At 42.9% G+C, this 25,067-nt stretch overlaps 1 long non-coding RNA gene and 9 other non-coding genes across 10 annotated transcripts; all 10 read right to left on the bottom strand.

Annotated features, from left to right (window-relative positions):
* Nucleotides 1–14,079: 14,079 nt before the first annotated feature.
* Nucleotides 14,080–18,016, bottom strand: LOC144616520 (uncharacterized). The gene is made up of 4 exons (XR_013555878.2): nucleotides 17,451–18,016; nucleotides 16,455–16,539; nucleotides 15,477–15,562; nucleotides 14,080–14,692 (listed from the first exon to the last, which is right to left on the bottom strand). It is a non-coding gene; the product is annotated as an uncharacterized LOC144616520 (long non-coding RNA).
* On the bottom strand, nucleotides 15,060–15,135 carry LOC132670585 (small nucleolar RNA SNORD113/SNORD114 family). The gene has a single exon (XR_009606815.1). It is a non-coding gene; the product is annotated as a small nucleolar RNA SNORD113/SNORD114 family (small nucleolar RNA).
* Nucleotides 16,031–16,104, bottom strand: LOC132670599 (small nucleolar RNA SNORD113/SNORD114 family). Its single transcript, XR_009606829.1, has one exon. It is a non-coding gene; the product is annotated as a small nucleolar RNA SNORD113/SNORD114 family (small nucleolar RNA).
* Nucleotides 17,063–17,135, bottom strand: LOC132670600 (small nucleolar RNA SNORD113/SNORD114 family). The gene has a single exon (XR_009606830.1). It is a non-coding gene; the product is annotated as a small nucleolar RNA SNORD113/SNORD114 family (small nucleolar RNA).
* Nucleotides 18,017–19,158: 1,142 nt separating the features above from the next.
* LOC132670621 (small nucleolar RNA SNORD113/SNORD114 family) lies at nucleotides 19,159–19,231 on the bottom strand. The gene has a single exon (XR_009606847.1). It is a non-coding gene; the product is annotated as a small nucleolar RNA SNORD113/SNORD114 family (small nucleolar RNA).
* A 715-nt stretch (nucleotides 19,232–19,946) lies between these two features.
* On the bottom strand, nucleotides 19,947–20,018 carry LOC132670591 (small nucleolar RNA SNORD113/SNORD114 family). Its single transcript, XR_009606821.1, has one exon. It is a non-coding gene; the product is annotated as a small nucleolar RNA SNORD113/SNORD114 family (small nucleolar RNA).
* Nucleotides 20,019–20,913: 895 nt separating this feature from the next.
* LOC132670626 (small nucleolar RNA SNORD113/SNORD114 family) lies at nucleotides 20,914–20,987 on the bottom strand. Its single transcript, XR_009606851.1, has one exon. It is a non-coding gene; the product is annotated as a small nucleolar RNA SNORD113/SNORD114 family (small nucleolar RNA).
* A 1,154-nt stretch (nucleotides 20,988–22,141) lies between these two features.
* LOC132670610 (small nucleolar RNA SNORD113/SNORD114 family) lies at nucleotides 22,142–22,216 on the bottom strand. The gene has a single exon (XR_009606838.1). It is a non-coding gene; the product is annotated as a small nucleolar RNA SNORD113/SNORD114 family (small nucleolar RNA).
* A 1,583-nt stretch (nucleotides 22,217–23,799) lies between these two features.
* Nucleotides 23,800–23,871, bottom strand: LOC132670584 (small nucleolar RNA SNORD113/SNORD114 family). The gene has a single exon (XR_009606814.1). It is a non-coding gene; the product is annotated as a small nucleolar RNA SNORD113/SNORD114 family (small nucleolar RNA).
* An 847-nt stretch (nucleotides 23,872–24,718) lies between these two features.
* Nucleotides 24,719–24,792, bottom strand: LOC132670628 (small nucleolar RNA SNORD113/SNORD114 family). Its single transcript, XR_009606853.1, has one exon. It is a non-coding gene; the product is annotated as a small nucleolar RNA SNORD113/SNORD114 family (small nucleolar RNA).
* Between the last annotated feature and the right edge of the window lie 275 nt (nucleotides 24,793–25,067).

Genomic DNA, 25,067 nt, shown 5'->3' with positions numbered 1-25,067 from the left:
GAGAAAAAAAGATCACACACAAGGGATGAGGAATCACAAAGGTTTCAGGCCTCTCAGCAACAGCACTAGAAGTTAGAAGACAATTATTTATGCTTTCAAAATCTGTGGGGAAGAAAGATGACCAACCAGAATTCTATACCCAGCCAAACTATCCATGTCAATTGTGAACTAGACATTCTCCTTTTCAGATGTGGAAAGTCTTCAAAAATATACCTTCCATGAGCCCTTTCTGAGATAACTGCTAGAGGGTGCACTCTAGCAACACAGAGAGTAAACAAAAAAAGATAACCCAGGATTTATGAAATCAGAGATCCAACCAAGAAGATAGGATCAGGGGAATCCCTGGGAAGAGAATGAGGGTAGATGAGGACAGGAATCCCAAAGATCAACCAATCCAAAACAGAAGAAACAAGAAGGCTCCAGGAAGAGATTTCTTCAAAAAGATAAAACGCATTTTAAAAATTGTTTGAATGGGTTTGAATGTATTGAGAGGCTGAGAATAGATCTATGATAAATTCATTAAAAACTAAACAAAAAATGCAAACAAACAAAACCCAGATAACTATTAATTCCAAAGAAAACAAAAAGTTGTGAAGAAGGGGTAAATAATCATAATGCTGCTGTTCAGCTCCTAAGAATGTTTACGTAGTTATAATAATGTAAACACTGAATCCTGACCAAACCAAAACTATGAACCAAATATATATTAAGAGAATGGAGTGGGGCACAGAGGTATGCTTGTGGATGGGGAGGCCAAGGACATATGCTCGATGGTTGAAAAATCAAGATAACGCTCAAGCTTAAAAAAAAAAGATTGAGAAGTAGAAAAATAAGAATGTTACTTAGAAACATGGATGTAAATGTCAAGAGAATGAGTTAAAAGAGGCAACAGCCATTGGTTCTGTGGAGCAGGACATGGGGTGGAGTAGGGAGACCGGAGGGCGGGTGGGCACTGATACCTGTACAACAGGCTTCTAGAACTACCTGATTCTTAAATGAAGCATGTGCAGGACTTCAACAAAAATTAAACCAAGGGAAAGATGCAAAATGCAAGGAACCTGAACTGGCAATTCAAATACTAAGACCCAATAAAGATACGGGGGCAATGCTGTGATCCCAGGTAATAAAATCGACAATAACGTGTGTAACAAATTGGCAAATATCGAAACCTTGATAATCCCCATAGAAAAAGTCACTTGTTCAACTAATTCTGAGATTGTAAATTGGCACAAAGTTTAAGGAGGGCAATGTGGCCATCAAATGCTTGCACCTTCTGAGATGACCACTCTGCTTTTAGAACGAACTTCAGGGAATACGTCAGGTATGTACGTGGGATGAACAAAGGTGCTCACCCCAACTTATACACAATCCAGATTTTAAAATTATCTAGACATCTGACAAGAGAGCAGCTATTACATCGGTCTTGAGGTAGCAGTTCTTAGGATACTACATAACCGCTAAAAAATCACAAGCTAGAAAATTACTTAATGGCACGAGAAGATATTCAGGATATACAGTTAGGTGAAAAAATTAGGATGACAATAAGGAGCCCAGTTAAAAATATACACGCATAACGTATGTGTACAAAAACGTGTGCGCGCACACACGCACACACATTTATGCAATTTATGTTCATCTTTGAGTGGCTGGGATGAGGGGGCGTCCTATTCTTCATTTTATTTGTTTTCAGTATTTCACAAGCTTTTACAATAAACATGTATTTCGTTTTCAATGAGGAGAAAAACACTAGTTTTTGGAATCGTTCAGTACAATAAATGTTAGTTATTAGCTTAGTGTCTTTTATGGGAAAAACTCACACGGCTCCCATTGCTTATTGCAATTTCCATCACAGTAATGAGTTAACAAAATGCAATTCTATGCATAATTTTTAAAAGACTCATTGCTGCCAGGAGGGTGAAGGTAAAAACTCAAGTCCCAAGTCAAGCTGCCAAAAATGACTCTGGTGCCCAGTCAGCTGTGAAGTGAGCACGGTCCCTACTGCTCAGATAGGACCGGGGACGAGGGAGAGCTGTCTGGGGCCAAGCCTCCTTGCGTGCACTCTCCCTAGGGTTGCCATGGGCAACTTCCCATGTGGCTCATCCGGCCAGCCTGCCCTCCACGCAGAGAAGCAGCTCTGGGTGGGTAGTGCATGCATTTGGGGCCCTCCGAGGCCCTGCGTACCTGTTCCAGCCATCTTTGATCACCTATAGTCTTTGTATTATCTAGACCGTGTGTGGCCCTTAGTCACAGGCACATATGCCTTTTAAAGGGCAACCAAAAAAAGCACAACTCACCCAGTGAAGCAGGGCCTCCCCGCATCAGAAGCGTCCTCGGGAAAACTCGTGCTCAGGAAACCACACCTCCACGGCTCCATGCAGAATGACCTATGAAGGCAAGAGGGCCAAGTCACAAGACCAAATCCAGCCTGCGTGAGCGTGTCTGACTCACATGGGTCCCTCGCAGACACTCCCTGGGGAGCACTCTGAGAATGGCAAGGCCAGCACGGGGTACGTGGAGCTGGAAGGAGCCAGCGGCTGCCCTCCGGATACTCAGAATTCCACGGGAAGTGGCCAGCCACGGAATCACACATGGGAGTTCCAAGCGGCAGGTCCCGAGCACCTCCAGGTGGGGAGACCCTCCCACAGTGACAGAGCTGAAGGGAAGGGTGAACCGGCATCACAAGAAACTCAGGCTGGAGCAGGGTGGAGGAGAGGGAGGAGGGGGACGAGGAGCACTGGGCGTCTTGGGCCTGGCCTGGCGGGTCAGCGCTTTCAGACTCCGGGAGTTACTGCAGCCCTTAAATACTAAATATTTAATTAAATACTTACATATTAAGTAATACACTATCATCCTCTGTACCCCTGGGACTAAACTGATTACAGTCTTGATTCCATGACACCAGTGACCGAAGATCCATGAATGGCTCTTCTGTTACCGTTATTCGGCCTTTGAAGGATTTAATGCCCATCCATAAACCCTGCCTAGCTCCAACCCAGAGCCAGACACTAAGTGACTTATCCACCCCCCCCCTCCCCCACCATGCTGGGTGGACGCTCCTAGAGCCCCATGGTCACGCAGCGGCCCCGCCAGCCCTGACCTCACAGGCTGAGACCCACCCCTGACTACGTCTGGATTTGGAGCCCTGCTTGGGCCATTCCTAGCCACTCTCCCTGCTGGGACAGAAATGGGCTGGTCTCAAGGACAGATGGACACCCTCCCAAACTGAGGTTCTCCCTGAGATCACAGCAGAGGGCAAGCGGGCACCCAGAGGGCTCTGGGGAAGGGGGCAAGGGCAGGTGGGCCGAAGGTGGCCCTGCACCCACCCCGTCCCCTAGCCGGTCAGGCCAGGCCAGGAGTCAGCTCTGGGCTTTGCAGCCCGGACGTTCTGAGTATTTTGAAACGTGCTGTTTGCAACAATTGTCAGGAGCAGGAAGGGAGTTTTCCAGATGTTTCCTTGCAGGGCTTTTACAAAATGTCACAGAATTGGTAGACTTAGCCATAAAAGTTTGTTACGTTCTTTAGTCTTGATGAGCAAACCACAGACATGTGCTGCCACACCCTCAGGGCCCGAGCCCCTTCGCACGAAGAACGGGGCCAGCAGCCTCCCAGATGGGAATGACAGGCATCCGGACTCTGTGCTCAGGGCATCTCTCTGCTGCACCCCTCCGTCCTGTGCATCCCAGGGAGGAATCCAGTGTGACAGCTGCTGCAGGGGTATGGGACACGCCCTGGACTTGGGCACTGAGTGGCGCTCACTGTTCTCATCTGAGCCTCTACAGGACCTCTGCAGGATCTATCAACTCGAGCCAGTGCTGGGGGAGAGGGGAGACCTTAAGAGAGGAGCGGCCCCCCTGGGGGCTATGCAGAGGCAGGCTGGGGGGCCCTGTAGGGCCCCTCTCCCTCCCTTCTTTCTCTAATAGCTGCCCAGCGCTTTCTAGCTCACAAAACCCCTTTCCTTTGTGCCCCGCTGCACCCCAGAGAATGGCCACCCTGCATCGAGGCCTCCGCCTCTGGCCAACGCCAGCCCCTCCCATCCACCACTCTGCCTCATTCTTCTTCCCAGTAGGGATCCAAGCCTGCACAGGGTGCAGTCCCTGAGAAGGGGTGTGCTGGCGAAGAAACCAGGAGACCCACAAAGTGAAGGACTCAGGCCAGAGGGTCCCGGGCCACTCGAAGGAAATGCTACCCACCTTAGGTGACCCCCCCACACTTCAAGTATGGCTTTTCCAAGGCCGAGGAGCGCCCACCAGCTGCATAAACAGCCAAACCGAGGAATGCGGGCCCACGACTCACCAGGGTACTAAATATTTGGATAGGTGACCTGTGGAGCCATGGGGTGGGGGGCGCTGGCGGGAGGAGGGACAGGGCAAAGGGTATATATAGAGAGGACTGACAAGAACAGGAAGGCCAGGGGCCCAGAGTCGCAGGGAAGCAGCAAGTGACCCCAGGGGCGCAGGGGATTGGACGAGTAGCCCTTTTAGAAGTCTGAACTCTGGCCCGGGGGGGGGACTCCCCAGAGAACCCCACGGAGGGGGCCCATCAGAAAATGAGGCCAGAATCCCTGCGGTGCCCGGGGACAGTGGAGGGGAGGGGCCAGCTGAGGAAAGAGAAGCCACGGCAGGGACACATGTGCCCAGGCCTGCCCTTGTCCCCTCTGGGCAGCTGCCAGCAGCCCCTGCTGGCGGGGGTCACCAGCTCCTGCTGTCCCCGGGAACATCTGCCGGGGACAGGGTCAGGCCCCTGCCAAGCTGGCAGGACGGTCTTTTATTTTATCCTGCTGATCTGAGGGAAAAGAAAATATAACAAATCAGCCCCAAAGAGACCAGTGAAGATCAAGGGCCTGGAGGACAGAGGGAAGGGGGGCTGGGACCCGAGTCCAAGGGAGAGCTATCCATTCCTTCCCCACGACAGGCAAAATGGGAACGGCGGAGAGCCCTGCCATCATCCTTCTCCCATGGTTACAGATGGGGACACTGAGGCTGGGCAGCCGTTGGCTCCGACTCGAGTCTCAGATGTAGGGAAGAGGGAAACGTCACCCTTCCTGACGGTCCTCGGTGGCTGCTGAGGCCCAGAGAACACAGAGGGGGTGCTGGCGGAAGGGGAGCGGGCAGCGTCCACAGGTTTGGGGGCGCGGAGGAGGCCAGCCACTCTGAAGCCCAGCTCCAGTGGCAGCTCCCGTGGCTCCCTGCGGGGTCTGCCTGCCAGGCCACGTGCAGCACACCCGCCGGGCACAGCCCGCAGCAAGATTTCTGCAGGATAAAAGAATGAAACTCACTTCCCTCTCACAGATGAGGAGCCCAAAGCCTGGAACGTTCTGGTGACTTCGAGGCACACACTGCTCTTTCCTGGCAAGAAAAAAAAAAAAAGATAAAAAGTCAAAAGAGAATGAGAGACCACGAATCTCCCTGTCCAAGGGACCAGTCCAGGGCCTGGGTTCACTCACAGCTCAGCGGGGACGGCGGGACAGCCAGTCCCAAGGGCTCAAACACTGCGGACTGCTCTCTGGGGCTATGTGTTCCTCCGCCCCCCAAGATCCATCCTGCCACACCTGTGACCCTGGGGCACCAGCCTCAGCCACCACTCTGGGAGGCGGGAGCCCACTCAGGAGAAGCCTGGGAGGAGTCACGCACGGGGGCCTGCCCTCCCCAGGCCTCAGTTTCTTTGTCGCCATAATGAGGAATCAGTGTCACCCATCTCTGGATGAAACGGGGAAACATTCGGCCGTGCCTGGTGACGACAGGCATAATGCAATGTTATTACTCTTTCTCCCCAGGCTCCGGGGGCACCCCCCAGGGGAAGGGCGAGCCCTAAGCTGGGCCCACCCCTAAGCATGCAGCCCCAGCTAGTGCTACACGCTTGTCCTATCCATCTCGGGATGAAGTCAGACTCCACGCTGGCTCTGGGAGGGTCTGAGGCCTCCGCACAGAGCTTGGAGGAAGGCTGATGGGGGTGATCGAGCTCACTCGTTTCACAGAGAAGCAAAACCGAACCGCAGAATTCTGCCTTGCAAAACCATCAGCCTGCTCAGTGACAGCTGAAGGTTTGTTTTCAATCTCTGCTTCCCTTCTTTGCGAGGAGGCCCCAGCGACCCCCGCCAACCAGACTCAGCTCTGGCCAGTGGCCACAGGGTTTCAAATTTTGAAACGGGTCTTTTGCAAAAGGTTCAGTTTCAAGCCCTGGTCTGATTGCCCACATCCTGTCCAAACTTCCTGGGGGAGTGAGATTTATTTAAGAAGGAATAAAATCCCCATGTTCATGTCCTTGAGTGAAAACACGCTCCGTCCCAGGCAATTTCAAGGATTAAGGTTACATATCTCCTAATGAGTCGCAGGCGAAAAGGAAAATGGAATTGGCTGGAGGAGGGGTACAGGCCTCAGTCATGAGGAGGTGTTACTCCCCAGTGCCAAGGACCCCGGTTCTCTTCCGGGGACAGGATCTGCCCCCCAGAATGACCTCCCAATCATTCTTTTGTGTGTTCATTCAGTGTCTCATTCAACCAGCTTTCTGACGGATGGACCCACCACTCTGCACAGGTTCTATGGGGGTGGGGGGTGGTCCGAGACACCCCAGACCGAGCACAGCCGGGCTGGAAAGCCAGACACCTAAATCAAGCACAGGAGACGTTTCTGAATGGAGGTCAAGTTCATGGTCATGCAACAGTTCCAAATGTGGGGTGACTCAACCCACCAGGGGGAGGCAGGCTGTCCAGCTATTGAGCAGTGAGGACAGGGTCAGAACAGGAGCATGTGTAAAGGCACAGAGACGCAGACACAGAGTCTGGGAGGGTCTGCCGGGTGACACATAGGGCCAGGCCAAGGTGGGAGCCAGGGCAAGAGGCCAAGTCGCAAAGACCGTGAGTGAGAAGCAAGGAGCTTGGGCTTCCCCCTGGGGCTTCCGAAACTCACAAAAGGGCTTTAGGGAGCATGGGACTCTTTCTCATGCATTCTAGAAAAATCTAGAAAGATTGTATTGACTGCAGCATGGAGAACAAACTGAAGGAAGGGCAAAAAGACCAATCCAGAGGCTGACCCAGGCCAACATGAGGGAAGTCTGGACTTTCGTGGTGCCGGGCATGAGAGAGGTAGCCTCCTGGGTTCTCTGGAGACAGAGGAAGGGGCAGGACCAAAGCTGGAGGCCGAGGGAGGGTGGCATCGGTGAAGGCGACCGGAACAAGGCGTGTGGACTGCAAGGTTCGCTGCGGAACATCACAGTGATGCTACCCCCACGGTGGTTTCTCAGGCAGCCGTTTGAAGACACTCAGAATGGAATGTGGTAGAGGGAGACAAGGTCAACACATGTTCCAGTGTACCCTCAGTTTGTCATCTGGCAGTACATCGAGAAGAACCACCTGGAAGTTGACGGGGTGGCTCAAACCCTGAGCCTCAGCAGAGCCTTCCTTAACAAGCACGCGGCCTGCGTGACTACAATGTTTGGCTGGTCGCTTCTGCCCAAGTAATAACCAAAGGGCCGCTGCACAAACCCCAAAGTCCACCCATCCCTCTTTCCTCCAATGATGTCCGAGGACCTGCCCGCAGGGACCCACAGCCATCTGCCAGCTCTGACCGTGGCCATGGCCTTGTCCTTCCAGAGTGTCCCCCTCAAAGCAGAGGGAGCTTGTCATAAGGGCCAGACCAGCCCAGGTGGCAGGTCAGCAAAGCCCACGGCACCCGGGCTTCATGGAGCTCGTCACGAGGGTGATTAAGAAATTCCACAGTGAAAATTTGTTCGAAATCTATCTCCCACTCAAGACTTGAAGCTCCATGAGGGCAGAGATAGGATATGGCCTGCCTCTTGCTGCTTATACCCAACCTCTGGTGCCACAGAAAGAGCCCAATCTTTTTCTGAATAAATGAAAGAATGGACGATTAGTTCACCAAACATTCACTGAAGCCTAGACCTTCTGGTGGGTTACCTGACACCAAGGAGTTCATTCCCTTTGGGAGAAACCAGTAGGTCATAACTAACACCATAACAAGGGCTCTGTCGGGGGTGTGGAGGATGGATACGTGAGCACGACAGGACGAATCTGGACCACGGGAGGTGAGGAGCCAGGAAGGAAGACAACGGGCTATGTGAGTGCAAGGCAGGTGACAGATGTGTTGGGCATGGCACAAAGCTGAGCAACCACGGAAAGCACAGATTAGAATCAACTAGAAGCTGTTGAACGCTATGAGGTCCAAGCACCTCATTTACCAAACAATCCTGGGGAATGTGAGAACCTAAGTCCCACGTCCTGCGTCCATACACTTTCCAGTCACACATTAGATTCTAGACGAAGGCCACTGATGCTCATCCTGCCGCCTGCCCTCAGCATTCAGGGGGCCCGGAGGGACTGGAGGTTGCCCAGATGGAAGACAGCCAACCCAGAAGACTCAAAATTAGGGTCCCAGATGTCCACTATTAAGAAGGGAGACGGGGGTCTACCTGATTCAGTCCGAAGTAGAAAGGCCAATGATTTGAGCTGAAATCCAGTCTTCAGGAAGGAGAAGGCTATATTCCAAGCCAAATGACCGTTACATCGCCAAGTCCAAAGGAAGGACACGAAACCAGGAGTGAGAGATGGAATCCAGGGTCAGGAACAGGCAAGACAGGAGAGGAGGGGGAGTGGTCAGTGTCAGCCATAGAGTGGGTATAAAATTATAACACGTAATTGCAGGAGGGAGGAATGATGCAATACAGGGAGGGGGCAGTGGGGGGGGGGCGGTCTTGGGCAAATACCCACAGAGGGCAAAGATGTTGCCAACTTACTTTTCTCGTCATCTGTCCCTGGCAGAACGGCATGTTATGCTGTCTTAAGGTGCATAGTCTGGACCCATCCCATCCAAACTGGCATTGTTCTAGAACTTCGTCGAACTCGCCATTCTTCTTGGACAGGGGAATCTGCGTATGACGTGGGTGTCATTTGGGAACTTTCTAAAGAAGTGCAATTGAAACCATCAATGACAGCTACTTTGGGTAAGTTTTGAAGCATTTATTCCCTCCCAGGTCCCAGAGTATGGGCCTTCTAACACGCTCTTGCTAGACAAGGTTAATTCCCGTAACAATCGTTATCTTCGTGGAAGACATGGAGCTGAGGCTCGAGGTCCAGAGGCCCTTCACCTCTAACCCACAACAACCACAAGAGGAACTCGGTTTCCTTGCAAAGGCAAAGAGCAGGCCCACTTGCTGGAGGCATAAAAACAAGACCAGGTTATTTTTGACCTCCTGTCTTGGCAGAGGCAAGGGCAACTTTCGGGAAGACCCAGGGCTTCCACTCCACCATGCCAAGCCAGCGTTGCCCAAGGATGGGCCAGTGTCCAGGGCAGGCAGAACTGCCAGTATCCTGTCTGTCTGGCACCGAACACTAGAAGCTGGCCTCAAGGGAGAATCTGGACCTGCGTCGGAGAACGCCGCAGGCCGTCTGACACAGCACACCTCCCCGCGGGACGGTTCCCAGACCGTTCTGAGAAGGGCCAGCCTGGTTCCACAAAAGCACATGTATTTTTAGTTATTCATTAATTCGTTCGGCAATAGTTGACTGGGCGCCTCCCAGGCTCGGGGCTGGCCGGGCGCTGGGATGCAGAGTGGAATCTGACCCGGTTCCTGGCTCTCGCAGGGCACATGGGCTTAGCGATAACACGTAAACAAATACCCGTGATAGAGTAGAATGGGCGCTCCGGTAGAGCTATTTACAAAGTGGCGTGAGGTTGGGGTGTGGCTAGCTCTCTCCCGAGTGGTCAGGGAAGGGATCCCAGTGTGACTTCAGTCACTCATTGCCTCACACACGGATCACTGACTCACTCACCCATTTACTGACCCATTTGTTTATTCGCTCCTTCATTCAGGGCAGTTAAGCTGTTCTTGGACTGCACTCCCATCCATTGACTCGTTTACTCACTCACTAATTCGTTATTTTATTCACTCACTCTACTATATGCATCCCTCCATCCACTGGCTTATTCATCTGCTCATTAACTTGCCTCACTCATGGACTTATTTCTCTACTAGTTTGTTAAATTCTCCCACTTTTTCCTTCTTTCATCAATTTGTTCATTTCTTCACTCACTCAGTTTTTGGCTTATTAATCAATTAATGCATTTGGCTCCTCATTCACTCAGTGACTCGCTGGTTCATTCATTCCCTCATCACTAATTCACTTTCAGTTCTCATTGAAACTCAATTCATAAACTCATGCAGGGACTCACTTATTCTTTCGTCTATTTGTGCACCCATCTTTCACTTGTTGACTCCTTGAGCTACTAGTCTTTCATTCATTCACCCACTGACTTATTTATTCATCACTCATTCTCCTTTTGACATTCTTCCTTACACACCATCTCATCCACTCATTGATTTGATAATTAATTCATCATACATGTACACACGTATGCATTTGGCTAAGTGGACGTGTCAACTCATTATCAATTTGTTAACACGCGTGCATACTCAACATTTTCATCAATATGTTTTCCTTTGTTTACTCAAAGCCTCCTTCATTCACGGACTCACTGCTTCATCCAGTCATTCACCATCTATGCAATTTGTCATTCCACAAAGGTCTATTACTCGTGCTCTGTGAGCTAGGCATAATGGGCAGTGCAGAGGACAAGGGGGTTACGACCCCTAACTTCATGGAGCTTACAGCCTAGCGAGATTTTCATTGGCTCAAGCGTCATCTCCTTTGTAAAGCATCTGATACTTAAGATTGAGCCAAGGGCCCGCCTTCCGTGCTTCTGGAAAGTCCTTGCCCATTATATCGAATTGTTGCATTTATAAGTTGGTCTCTACCTAGTCCCAAAGAGCTACGTGACAGCTGGAACTAGACTGGATTCAGACACAAATGCCACGACCAACACACAGACTCACATGGATCTGGGTCAATGTTGAGCTGAAATGAACACCTCATGAGTTATTTTAGCACTGTCTTAGACACTAAGTGCCAAAACATTTTAGAATAGGGAATTCTTGGGGCGCCTGGGTGGCTCAGTCGGTTAGGAGTCCGACTTCGACTTCGGCTCAGGTCAGGATCTCACGGTTTGTGGGTTTGAACCCCGAGTCAGGCCCTGTGCTGACAGCTCCGAGCCTGGAGCCTGCTTTGGATTCCGTGTCTCCCTCTCTCTCTGCCCCTCCCCACCTCGTTCTCTGTCTCTCTCTCAAAAATAAATAAGTGTTAAAAAAATTTTTTTAATAGAATAGAAATTCCCGCCGCCACCTCCACATATATGAGGTGATGAGTATTTGTGAGATAGAGAAAAGAAATAATCTAGGTAAGTAGAAAAAATATCTCAATTATTTCAGTACAACAGGCAGAGTTAGTACCTCATACTACACGCTACTAAAACAACGATAAAAAAGGTAAATGCTTTATTTCATAAATGTCAGTGGTGCAAAACTGCAATGACCTTAATCCTTCTTTCAAATCACATTTCCATCACTGGTCCAGGATTCTGCCTCCTTCAATTCAGATTTTCAAACACCAATTTACTAAACAACTACAGCAGCAACAACAATAACACTAACATCCAGGGACCCACCAAAGTACCAGAATGAAAATAATGAATATTTTAACAACTGTATCTGTCCTCATTATACACAGAGGGGAAGATTAAATCTTTTCCATTACATAGGTCTCAGACAAGCAAAATGGGGTTGATCCTAATTCTTGTTTCATAAAATTTTAGCATTGGGACACGCTTTGCCACTCTAATTTTCTTTACATATGGATTTTTCCTTGTTTATTAGTTTAGTCAGTTATTCCTTTTCAAAGGTAAAGTCAACAGCACAGAATTTATTTCCAAACAAGAGGGGGAATTTTTTACAAGTAAGTCTCTCTATGTGCTCCTAAAGCAGAGTGCTGAAATAACCGACCCAAGTGAAACAAATCTTTGTGTTGGGAATCCTCACATCATTCGTCAAGAGTGACCGTTGTAATTTCACTAGCATATTTACATTTAATTTGCTCAATCATGGGTTATTTTAATACAATACAATACAATACAATACAATACAATACAATACAATAAATAAAATGAAATAAAATAAAATAAAATGAAATAAAATAAAATAAAATAAATGAAATGAAATAAAATAAATGAAATGAAATGAAATGAAATGAAATGAAATGAAATAAAATAAAATAAAATAAAATAAAATAAACAAGGAAAACACAACCAATCCAAGGACAAGACCTTTGACTATGACTAGAAGGTGTCTATAATCTTCTTAAGCTGAGAGGGAGCAATCTATTTTTTGAATGGAAATCTGTTTTTGTTTTTGTTTTTTGATTTTTGCAAAATGAATAAAGCACGACCTTTCAGGACAAATTCTTATTATCAGTCCATACAAGGTCTTCTTTGATTTCATGTTATGGTTGCATGAAGCCATTTATTCTTTTTGAAAATCATGTCATCATCCATGAACAAAATGACCAAGCCAAGAATAAAAACTTAATCTGCTACTTACCCTAATCTATGCTTTCTTTGCCCACATCAGTAACAGTCAGGATCCTCACCATTAAGTGTAATGACAAAAGCAGCCAATGTGTGGCCATTCTCGGCACAAAGCAGATGTAATAAAGAATAAAATAAAGTCATCATTGGTTCATTCTTGGCACTCACTCATTCAGTTAGCCATTTCTTTAATTTCAACTTTTTTTTCCTTCATGAAACAAACACATAGAAACCCACTGCAAATAGACAGCAGAACATCGACTCATAAACTCCCTCTACCTAGCGGCTTCTTACACAAAGTGGTAACAACCTTAATCTATGTTTTTTTTTTCTTACTTGACCAAAGTGTTTCAGAACTGAATACAGAATATTTCCCGTTTTATAACATATCCTCTAAATTGGTCCATGTTTTGACCTAATTTTCTTTACCTTTGAGTATATTTGCTTATTGATACATTCATTTATTCACTAACAATATAAAGTCAAATCCATGAACCTTTCTCAACTAGATTCTTGACCTTTCCTGAGACCACTCCCCAAAAGTCCTACACGAGTTCGCTTTGTGAGTGGACCTCAGTGGTTCAAAAAATGATTGATCATAATTTTTATTCAGATGCATTCCATTCACATCCTTGGTGCAGGTGCAATCCTTCAGCATTTAACTTTTAGAGATTACACGGAATCATTGTTAGGCGTTACAGAGGCCAACCATGAACCCAACATCCTGCGCAACAACTAGAATATTGACTCTCGAAATGAGTATCAGCCTAGATCTTTATCAAGAGGGAAATGTTTAAATCATCAGTGGGACTAAATAAATAAAAAAAATCAGTGGAACAAACATAAAATGAGACTTTCAGTTTTGAAATGAATGAAAAAAGCAAAGTTTTTTACTTGTCCTTCATTTGCGCTAATTTGGATTAATTATCCAAACTGTGGTTCATAACATATTCACATTACTGGCCTACGCACGACTTTCTAGAAGTCATTTACATTTATTTTGGGCCACCTGGGTGGCTCAGTTGGTTAAGCTTCCGACTCTTGATATTCTGCTCAGGTCATGATCTCACGGCTTGTGAGTTCAAACCCCATGTCCTGTCAGTGCAGAGCCTGTTTGGGATTCTGTCTCTCTGACTCTCTCTCTCTCTCTCTCAAAATAAATAAGTAAACTAAAAAAAGAAAAACAACTAGGAGTGGCAGGCAGTTTACTCTGGGTCCCATACCTTCAGAACTAAAAGATTAGAACTCCTTTTTTAAAAGGATGTGTTGTGCTAAATCAGATATATCATGAACCTTGGTTTGTGACACAATCTCATCGCTGGTCCTCATGTGGCTTTCTTTGATTATATTCCATACTATTTATTTATTTATTTATTTATTTATTTATTTATTTACATCCATGTTAGTTAGCGTATAGGGCAATAATGATTTCAGGAGTAAATTCCAGCGATCTTCCCCTACATATAACACCCAGGGCTCATCCCCACAAGTTATATTCCATACTTTTCAATCACGCAGACAACTCTGAATACCCTATACAGACAACCCCCATTGAATTTGGAGTATTACTCACATTGAACCATCAAGGTCCTGATCATTACAGAATGATTATCGGCTTGAGTGTATCCATTCCGTAAAGTAGAAAGTAGATGGAAAAAAAGGGGGAAATGAATATGAACTATTTTATTTTTTAAGTTTTTATCTCAATTCTGATTAATTAACATATAGTGTAATATTAGTTTCAGGTGTACAATGTATTGATTCAACACCTTCCATACAGGGGTCCAGACATGTATCATTTGTCATCCTTGACTCTTACGCCACCAGGAACCATCAATGGCCCAAGCTTGTGAATTCTTTTCCTTTATATTTTGTCTATTGACTTATTCATCAATTCACTACTTACTCATGAAGAAATATACATGAATCCAAAAAACCCAGAATAAGAGCCTTGATATCCCTAATAGCTATCTATGAAATCATTTCCCACAGACGTTAGATCTGTTTCTGAAATCGGTCTCTGTGTTTCACATGTGGACATCTCAACATAATGTTTTGTACCAGTCCCATGTTTATTACCGGGTCATGTTTGGCCTTTGATTCTATCTCCTACTTCTTAAAAATGCATTGACCACTCTTAAAAATTGCCCACACCAAGACAAAAAGTTCGACTGTTACTCACACACAAGGGTCTCCGTTCTCCAAAGACACCACCGAGTTCGGGGCCATGACAGAATGCCAAAATTGGCATGGCCGTGCCCATTCTGAGGAGTGTAAGAGCAAGTAGAAAATCAAGTTTGAGATCTTCTATCCATTGGTCCTTTGTATTCTGCTTTCATTCCCTCAGGCATTTCATATTTCCTCATTTACGGTGTTTTTGCTTACTTTTCTCTTTATTATCCATTCCAGACTATATTGATAGTATTGCTTTCCTTACTACGTCTTCTCATACTTTGGAATACGCCTCACTCTTTCATGGTTAATCATTTAAACATCTTGATGGAGCCCTCCATGGACTCTTTTATATTGATATAATCATAATCCATGAGCCATAAAATTAGAAGCAAAAGATCCTTACATACCTCTCACATAGTATAGAATAGTATAAACTAGATTTCTGTTGTATTAGTGTTGGACCTCAGAGTTCCAGACATGGAATAGTCATCATCCATGACTCATACCGCCACCAGTAGTCATCATTGATCCAGACTTGGCCCTCATTGTAATTTGTGTCTACACGAATTTTATTAATTCATCAAGCCACTAATAATAATAAATACCTGAAGTCATAAAACATGACAGTACGATCCTTAAATATCTGTCTATAGAATTATTACTCACGGAAATACATCTCTTTCATTGGTTTATTTCAGTGTTGCATAGAAGGATTAACCAAAACAATGCTTCATAGCAACCCCCTATTTATATCGGGGTCATGGTTAATCTTCCAAAATTATACCTCGTATTTTTAAAATCATACAGTGAATGCCTGAATGCCTTAAAAAAAAAAAGACTGAAACCAAGACAACAACCTTGACTACGACTTACATTGATCTCCATGCTCGTAATGCAGAGATGTAACTATGGAGTTCATGGCCGTGGAAGATGTTTACATCAGCTTGAGGGTATTCATTCTAAGGAGTGCAGAGCAGGGGCGGTAATAAAATAGGTTGAGACATTATCTGCGTTGGTTCTTGAATTTTTATTTAGCCAATCATTTGGGAAGTTATTTGGGATAACATTTTACCTTCCCTTAAGCAAACAATATCAGTCTTGTCACTGACACAGAACCCTGACTATCAGTAACAGCACCTGTACCACCCTTAAAATGTAACACCCTTATGCCATTTATTTCCTAGTGAATATCAGTGTTTTGAACATATATCAACAATATTTCTTGCCTTACCATACATTTTTTTATAATTGGATAATGCTTAACCTTATTCATCTGTATACATTTTTTATGTGTTTTCTTTTGGTCCGGTTATGATAATAGTTTGCAAATGCATGAACACAAAGATCAAGACAAAATCCTTGCATACTCCTGACATCTGTTTATAGAATTATTTCAAAAAGAGAAAATGGACCATATTTCTTTTGTGTTGGACCTCAGAGTTCCAGACACGTAATATTCATGTATATGACTCATATGCCACTGGTCGTCATCATCGATCCAAGATTAGCCCACGTCCTCTTTTCATTTCTACAATAATTATTGATGAATTCATTAACTCACTGATTGTACTTTTAAACACCATGACTCCCAAAACACTGAGAAAGAGCTCTAGTATCCTTAATCTGTATATAGAATCATTCTCATATATCAGTATATGTCTTTCATTAATATCTTCAGTTTTTCATATATGCACCCATCGATATAATGCTTCCCATCTATCCTGGGTTTATCACTAGGCTACAGGTGGCCTTATCTGATTTTATTTCCAACTTTGTTACACAGTGAACACTCTTCAACAAACAAACAAACAAACAAAAAACCCAAACCAAGACAAGAACTTTATTACTCACACTGGTCTCTATGCTCCTAATAAAGAGATGCAGCCAGGAGCTCAGGACCATGGAAGATGCTTCCACCAGTTCAAGCGAGTCCATTCTGAGGAGTACAGATCAGAACAGGTGATACAAAAATTATACCTTCTCTCCATTGATGTTTGCTTTTCATCTTTAGTTCAGACGGTCATTTATGTGATCATTAATTCAAAGTATATTTCTTTCATTTTCTCTTAAGAAACCACTTTTGAGCTCGCCACAGACCCAGAACATAAACATTGTCTATAACTTGTACTGTCTATATTATCCCTACCCAAGAGGTAACAGTCATAGGCACCTCATTTCTCATTGGACTTCAGGGTTTTCAAGATATATTAATAAGCATTTCTTGTTTGATCACGTAGTTTTATAATTAGACACTGCTTCACTTCATTTATCTTTCTTTACTTCTTTCTTTCTTTCTCTCTTTTTTTTTTCAACTCACTTATCCAATTAAAATAATGGAATGAAAAACCATGAGCACAGAGACCCCCCCCCGCCAAAAAAAAAAAAAAATCTTTGTGTATTCCTGACATCTGCGTGTAGAATCCTTTTCAACAAAGGGAACGGACTAGATGTCTCTTCTATTGGACCTCAGAGTTCCAGACACGTATTCATTCACATATGACTCATACGCCACCAGTGGTCATCATCGATCCGTTATTGCCCCTCTTTTTCTTCATTTATTTCTATTTATTCACTAGTCATTACTTCACTAATAATAGTTTCTAATCATTACGATTCACACAAACCCAAGAAGGGTTTTTATGTCCCAACGCTGTATAGAAAATCATTCTTGCATCAATCTCTTTCAGTAATTAACCTCAGTTTTATGTACGTGCAACAATCAATATAAGGCACCACCTCAATGTCACACTTACGACTACTCTACAGTCTACTATACACTTTTCTTAATAATATGGTGACTACCCTTAAACAAACCACCCAAATCAAGAAACTTTGACTACTACTCACACTGGTCTCCATGCTCCTAACACACATATGCAACCATAGAGCTCGTGACCATGAAAGATGTTAAATCAGCTCAGGTGTGTCCATTCTGAGGAGTACAGAGCAGAACAGGTGATTAGTTAACAACAAAAGAACAAAAACCAAAACAGATCTTATCTCTACTGACCCTTGAGTTCTGCATTTCAGTTACTCATTGGTACATTTATTAATTTTTCATAAATATGTTTTTTCTCTTAACAAGAGGAATCATCTCAACCTTGGATATGATCGAGAACAAGAAAATTGACTCCTACTAAACAGTGTCTACATGATCTTTTTTTTTAAATTATTTTTTATGTTTATTTATCTCCGAGACAGAGAGAGACAGAGCATGAGTGCGGGAGGGGCAGAGAGAGAGGGGGATACAGAATCCGAAGCAGGCTCCAGGCTCTGAGCTGTCAGCACAGGGCCCGACGCGGGGCTCGAACTCACAAACCGTGAGATCATGACCTGAGCCGAAGTCGGTTGCTCAACCGACTGAGCCACCCAGGCGCCCCAACATGATCTTAAATGAGAGACAACGTTCTTAATCCATCTATTTCTTCATGAACATCAGTGTTTTCAATTTTTATTAATAATATTTTTTGCCTCATTACATATGTTTATAATTGAAAATCACTTCATCCTCTTCTTTACTTATATATTTATATTTGTTTAATGGTTCTACCATTGATTCATTAGTAATAGTAAATCGAAATTTGTGAATCTAAAATAAGAACCTGGTATCTGTATATTCTTGACATCTGTCCAATGGATCATTTCAAACAGGAAACAGATGAGGTACACCACCAGTCATCATTACTGGTCCATTCTAGATCCTCACTCTCTTCATTTGTTTTACATTTGTCCTCAATTAAATCATTAATTCAGAGACATTATTCAAGAAAACATGAGCACGAGATCCTTGAATATCCTTAACGCTGTTCTATAGAATCCTTTCCCATATACACCATATTTTTTCCATTTCTTTGATTAATCAACAGTAAGAATGTTTCCTATTAAATCTATTATTGTGCCTTGGATAACTTTTTTATGATGTTTAATGCTTTTTAACAATGCCGGAAACACTCTTAAACAAATGATTAAAACCAAGCTAAGATCTTTGACTGTTACTCACTTTGTTCTCTCTCCTGACAGAGACAACACAATTTGAAGCACAGCAGAAGCTAAAATCAGATCAGTGCGTCCATTCTGAAGAGTACCAAGAAGACACAATGATTTTTACAAAATGAGACGCTGTCCCCACTGACCCACAATTTTCATCTTTCATGTCCTTAGTCATTTAAGCGTTTATTAATTTGTGGTAATATTTATTTTCCTCTCAATACAACAAACCTCAAACTCACAACTGACTCGGGGTGATACCCTACTACCTATCACCATCCATGTCACAAGTACTCAAATATGTAATACACTTGGCCCATTTATTATCCATTCCAGTGAATATTAATATTCATTTCCCTGACTATATATTTTAGTAAAGAACAATGCTTCATCCTCTTCACCTTTATTCATTTATACATTTGCTAATTTATTCTGCCATTGATTCTTTCGTAGTTATAGTTTTATAATTCATGAACACAAAGACCAAGAAAAAGATTATAGTCCTGCCTCTAGACCTCTGCCTATAGTATGACTGGAAATACGGGGAATAGACTAGGTTCCTTTTGGGTTGGCCCTCAGTGTTCCGCACTCATTATTCATCTTCCATGAGTCAGACACCAGCAGTCATCATCACTGGTCCATGATTGGCTGTCTTTCTGTCCACTCTCATCTGCGCTTCTTTACTGACTAATTCATTAATAAAGAAATATGCATAAATCACACCAAAAAAGAAGATCCTTCAATATCCCTAACATTTCTCAATAATATCATATATAAATAGACTAAATCCTTTTGATTAACTGAACTTAGTGTTTGTTTCTTTAGGGATTAACCATTTTAATGTTTCATATCAATCCAATACTGCACATTGGCATGGTTGGCCTTCTCTGTACCGCTTAAACCAAGAGAAGAATTTTGACTATGATTCACATTGATCTCCATGCTCCTAACAGGGAGATGCCAACATAAACATGATGACTGTGGGTTAATCCTTAAATCAGCTCAAGTGTGTCCATTCTGAGAGCAAAGAGCAGAGCAGATGACAAAAAATCAAGATGTTTATCCATTGATTCATAGATTATACCATTCATTTATGTAGTCGTTCAGGTATTTACTATGTTAATATATTTCTTCTTAATAAATCAAATGTCAAATGTGGAAGTGACTCACACAACAACTGGCTGTAACTTATAATGTTCTATTACCACCTTTGCATCAGAGACAAAACACACTTGACAAAACGGTCCATTGGCTGTCAATTCCAAATCATAATGATGCGATTTTTCTTTGTACATTCCTGATGTCCAGTTTGAAGGGTCAATTCAAATAGAGGTACTGAACTAGATTTCTTTCACATGGGACCTCAGAGTTCCAGACACGTATTCATCATATATGACTCATACGCCATCACTGGTCATCATCGATCCAATATTGTCCCTTATTTTCTTCATTCATTTCTACGGGTTTATTGATTATAGAATTATTTCACTAATAACAATTTTAAATGCTATCATTCATAAAAACCCAAGAAGAGTCTTTGTGTCCGTAGTCTATATATAGAACTATTCTCACATCCATGTTTCTCATTATTACCTGTTTTTCTTATATACATCTATCAAAATAATGTTAACTATATCCCATATTTATTACTGTAACTGTATCCCATACTTACACAATTGTATACTTGCGTTCTTTAAAAATTCTTTGCACCTTTATACAAATAACCTTAAAGTAGAATACTGAAACCAAGAAAATAACCTCAACCGTTACTCACATTAATTTCTGTCCTATTATAGAGAGGCAACCATAGAGCTCTTGACCATGGAAGATGCTAACTCAGCTCAAGTGCGTCGTTCTGAGGAATACAGAACAGAGTAATGGTAAAAAAAAAAAAAAAATGAGACCTAATCACCATTGATCCTTGCTTTCTGAGTTTTATTAATTAGGTATTTATTACTTCTTCTTAATGTGTATTTTTATCTTTACAAAGGAGAAACTCAATCTAAATATTGACCCAGAAAAACAAAACTCACTCTTCCTCATCAGTGTCTATAGGATCTTTAGCCATTTGATCCATTAATTTCTTAATGATTATCAGTGGTTTTAAAATGATTAATGATATCTTTTGTCTCACCACATATATTCATAACTGGACCGGGCTTCACTTTCTCCACTTATATTCTTTAATAGTTCTATCATTATTCCATTAATAATAACGAATCTAAGTCTATGAAATCAGTACAAGAATACAATCTTTGTGTATTCCTGACATCTCTTCATAGAGCCAATTTCAGCAGAAGAAGGAGAGTGATTATGTCCCACGTGAGACCTCAGGGTTCCAGACACATATTTTCATCATCCTTGACTCCTATGCTTCCAGCCATCCTCACTGATCCCTGCCTGAGTCTATTTTTCTCTGTTCATGTCTACATTTGGATCAATTAAATTATGAATTTGTTTATGATAATAAAAATAATACCTGGCATAAAAACACAAGAACAGATTCTTGAATGTCCCTAACATCAGTTTACAGAATCATTTCCCACAGACTATACTTCTTTCATTAATAGACCTCATTCCTGTACGTCATAAATCAACATAATGTTTGATATCTTATTTATCATAGGTCATCGTAAACTTTTAAATTAATTTAATAATTTTTAATAATACCATAAAGACCCTTAAACAAATGACCAAATCCAAGATGACAACGTCGGCCATTGCTCACTTTGGTCTCTTTCCTTACACAGAGGCACCATGACTATTTTGATGACTGCACATGCTGAAATCGCTTCCAGCATCCAGTCCAAGCAGACTAAAATGTCAAGACTTTCTCTCCATTGATTCATAGGTTCCACGATTTGTTTGCATAGTCCCTTGGGCATGTATTAATTTGTGGTAATATTTATTTTTCTCTTAATAAATTCAATCTCAAAGTTCTAACTCACTCTAACTATTAACACTGTCTTGTCGTTCTCGCTCAAGACGTATACATATTTGATCATTTTATTTTCCATTCCAGTCATATTTCCTTATTATATATTTTAACCGTAAATCGTATTCAACCCTCTTTATATTTGCTCATTTACATTTTCATTTATCCTACTATCGATTTTTTTTTCTACTGAAGTACAGTTGACACGCAATGTTACTTTAGTTTCAAGTATACAACGTAGTGATTCGATAACTCTCTACAACTCTATATATGTAACACTGTGCTCACCACAATGGGAGATACCACCAGTCACCATCCAACGCTATTACAATACTGTGTACGTTGCCTGTGTTCCCTACACCGTACCTCCTGGGACTCACTCATTCCATAACTGGAAGCCTGTACCTCCCTCTCCCCTTTACCCTCAACCCCTTCCCTTGGCCCCCTCCCCTCTGGCATCCACCAGTATGGTCTCTATATTTCCACTATTTATTTTTTATAATAATACTTTTAAATATTCATGTACACAAAGGCCAGGAACATGATCCTCGCATATGCCTGACATCTCTCTAGAGGATCACTTCAAATGGGGAGAAAGGACTAGATTTCTTCTGTGCTGGACCTCAGAGTTCCGGACGTGGAGGGTTCATCATCCAAGACTCCTATGCCTCCACTTGTTATCATTTATCCAGGTATATCCCTGATTATCTTCAATCATGTCTACGTGTTTTTATTAATTCAATTCACTATTAATAATAAAATAAGGGGGCGCCTGGGTGGCTCAGTCGATTGAGCCTCCAACTTCAGCTCAGGTCATGATCTCACGGCTCGTGGGTTTGAGCCCCACATCAGGCTCTTTGCCAACGGCTCACAGCCTGGAGCCTGCTTCGGATTCTGTGTCTCCCTCTCTCTCTGCCCCTCCCCTGCTCGTGCTCTGTCTCTCTCTCTCTCTCTCAAAAATAAACTAAACATTGGGGCGCCTGGGTGGCGCAGTCGGTTAAGCGTCCGACTTCAGCCAGGTCACGATCTCGCGGTCCGTGAGTTCGAGCCCCGCGTCAGGCTCTGGGCTGATGGCTCGGAGCCTGGAGCCTGTTTCCAATTCTGTGTCTCCCTCTCTCTGCCCCTCCCCCGTTCATGCTCTGTCTCTCTCTGTCCCAAAAATAAATAAAAAACGTTGAAAAAAAAAAAATAAACTAAACATTAAAATAATAATAATAATAATAATGATGAGTACCTAGGAGGTCAAAAATTTGAAACTAGACCCTTGAATATCTCTAATATCTGTGTATAGAATTGCTTCACGCAGACATATATTTCCTCAATGCCCTCAAAATTTCCAAATTAATATACTGCTTCCTATTAATATCATTTTTCTTTTTAACAGGTTTGGAAATTACTGATCATATTTCACACTTTTTAATAATGCGAAGACATTTTTTTTAAACCACAAAACCAAGAAAAGAATTCTGACGATTACTCACGTTTTGTTCTGTGCTCTTCACACACAGATGCATCCATAGGGCTCGTGACTATGGAGGAATGTCTAAATCAGCCGAGTGGGACCATTCTAAGGTGGACAAGACAAAGCAGATGATGATAAAAGATGGAGACCTTGTGTTCATTCATCCCCGTGTCCATCTTTCATTCAGTCATGTAGGCAGGTAGTGATTTGGGATAATGTATATTTTATATTTTTTCTGAAGTGAATGAACAATATTGATCTTGTCCCTGACAGGAAACTATTACATACAAATATATAATTGTCACAAAATAGATGTGTATGTACCTTTCATAAAAGATCTTTGTTTTCAATATGTAGTAATAGCATTTCTCGCCAAGCCACACATTTCATTAATTGGGCAAAGTTCCACTACCTTCATCGTTATTTATATATATGCTCATTGATGATTTAATTGAACTAATTATAAAAATAGAAGTGCATGGGGGCGCCTGGGTGGCTCAGTCGGTTAAGCGTCCGACTTCAGCTCAGGTCACGATCTGTGGTCCGTGAGTTCGAGCCCTGCGTCGGGCTCTGGGCTGATGGCTCAGAGCCTGGAGCCTGCTTCCGATTCTGTGTCTCCCTCTCTCTCTGCCCCTCCCCCCCATTCATGCTCTGTCTCAAAAATAAAATAAATGTTAAAAAAAATTTAAAAAAATATATTAAAAAAAATAGAAGTGCATGAATGTAAAGGCCAAGAGAAGTTGCTTGTGTATTCCTGACATGTGTCTATAGGATCACTCGAAACAGGGGCAATGGACCAGAATCCATCTGTGTTGGACCTCAGAGTTCCAGACACATATTCATCATGGATGACTCATATGCCATCAGTGGTCATCACTGATCCAGTGTTGTCCCTATTTGTTCATTTCTACAGTGTTTATTGGCTAATTCATTAATTCACTAATTATTTTGAAACCCAGTTATCACCAAAGACAGCCCTGAAGTCCCTATTCTGTACATAGAAATTTTTCCATGTCTATATATCGCTTTCTTTAAATATCCTATGTTTTTACATTTCATATCATTTCAACGTTTATACGCAGGGCTACAGCTGACCATCTTTATTCAATATGGCACTTTTCAAAAACACAGTGAACACCCTGCAAAAAAAAAAAAATCACTGAAAGCCAGACAAGAACTCCGACTCTTACGCACAACGGTCCCTCTGCCACCGGGTCGTGCTACTTGAATCAGGTCAAGTGTGTCCGTTCTGAGAAGAACAAAGCATAACTGATTAAAAAAAAAAAAGTTACATTTTTATTCCCATTGATCCTATATTTCCACATTTTTTTACCCACTCACTCAGGAATTTATAATGATTCCTTGTGTAAATACTTTCATCTTAACAAAATAAACAGCAGCAAACTTGAAATAGATCCACAACAAAAAACTGACTCTTAACTACCTGTGTCAACATGATCCTTGGTCAAACAGGTGACACTCCTAATCCATCTATTCCTTAATGAGCTTCAGTGTTTTCAATTGTGTTAATAATATCTCATGCCTGCCCACATATGTTCATAGTTGAACAATGCTTCACCCTTTCTTATTTATTATTTGTATTTCTTTCATAGTCCTACAATTTGTCCATTAACAATAATAAATCAAAGGCTATCAGCCAAGTTCCTATATTGGACATAAACCTAACATCTGTCTATAGGATTAAATAAACAGAATACACTACGTATTATGCTGGACCTCGGAATCCAGACATGTAGTATTCATTGTCCGTGACTCATCCACCACCATTCACCATCACTGTTCATGATTAGGCCTCTTTCTTGTTATTCTCATAAACATTTGCTTACGGCTTCACAAAATTCATAAGTAGCAGAATTAAAAACACATAAATACAAGATCCCTTAACAGCCTTTATCTCTCCAAACTTTTCCAGAGACTAACTCTTTGTTTCAAAAGCTGACCTCAAGATTTACATTAATGGATTCATCAACTTAATGTGCCGTATCAATCTGGTATTTAACACTGGTGGATTTTGCCTTCTTTGACTGTATTTAATATTTGGAATAACACAGGGAATACC

Source organism: Panthera onca, chromosome B3, assembly GCF_046562875.1.
Source record: "Panthera onca isolate mPanOnc1 chromosome B3, mPanOnc1 haplotype 2, whole genome shotgun sequence".
Taxonomy (NCBI): domain Eukaryota; kingdom Metazoa; phylum Chordata; class Mammalia; order Carnivora; family Felidae; genus Panthera; species Panthera onca.
Note: the sequence above shows the minus strand (reverse complement) of the source record. Positions and strands in the feature narration are given on the sequence as shown.